The following is a 1101-nucleotide window of genomic DNA, read 5'->3' on the forward strand; positions in this document are numbered from 1 at the left end:
GATGTAATGGGCCAATCAAGTTTAAACACAAATGATTAAGTAAGGCACACATTAGCAGGGATGGCAAGCAGAACCAAAAACATTTCCTCATGATCCTCTAGAGAAAAGCCAATGTGATTTCTAGAGAGAACAACTTACTCAAAATGATCGAAGTTTAAACATGGCTCCCCTCTCATCTACTTTCTTCACTATACCTCCATTTAATTGTAACAATCCCCAGGAAGAATTAGTTGTTGTTGTTGTTGTTGTTGTTATTATTATTATTATTATTATTAATGCCTACAACACCTGGTCTTCCTAGGTGGTCTCCCATCCAAGTATTAACCAGGCCCAACCCCGCTTAGCTTCCGAGATCAGACATTGGGCTTGTTCAAGGTGGCATGGCCATAGACCATGGACCATGGATCCACTGGGGCACGAACCTTCTACGTGTAAAGCAGACGTGCTAACTGCTACACTATGGAACAATGTCCAAGAATTACTTTTTAAAATTAGATTTTTAGAATTGCTGTACTAATGATACCATCACTTTAAATTCATATAATATCAGCTAGGTTTTTTCATTTCAAGCTTCTTTACCAAAGTAACTTCTCTCACACAGTCTGTTCAGGGTCCTCATTACAGGTTTTGTTGAAGATTCAAATCGATTAAAATCTCCCAATTTATTTCTTAGATGTTATTTACCAGCACAGTTTTGACATTAGTTGACAGTAGAATTTTTTCTCCAGAATTCTCCCAATGGCAAAGGTGTGAATCATCATGAATATGTCATGAGAACAAATCTGCAAATATTCAAGCTAACTTCTTCTAACCAAGAGGGAAAAATTACATTTCACTTTGTCATTGTCATTTATGTATAAACATGGTGCAAAGTTGTTACTAATAAAGAGCTAAAAATCAGACTTTTCTAAAATGAGATATTTAGACTACTTTTATTTCATTATAAATGTTTATTAAAATGAAATATCACAATCACAAGGTCCTTGTTCTGTTTTCCTTCTTTTCCAGTGTGGTCATTTGACCAACAAGAGAATGAACTAAAAATTGTAATAGGCAACTCTTTTCTTCCTATTTCAGCACCTACAAAGAATTAAATATCAA

At 34.9% G+C, this 1101-nt stretch overlaps 1 pseudogene; it reads right to left on the bottom strand.

Moving 5' to 3' along the window:
• Positions 1-276: 276 nt before the first annotated feature.
• LOC111735227 lies at positions 277-392 on the bottom strand (annotated as a pseudogene).
• Positions 393-1101: the final 709 nt, after the last annotated feature.

This window comes from Pteropus vampyrus, unplaced genomic scaffold, assembly GCF_000151845.1.
Source record: "Pteropus vampyrus isolate Shadow unplaced genomic scaffold, Pvam_2.0 Scaffold19881, whole genome shotgun sequence".
Taxonomy (NCBI): Eukaryota; Metazoa; Chordata; class Mammalia; order Chiroptera; family Pteropodidae; genus Pteropus; species Pteropus vampyrus.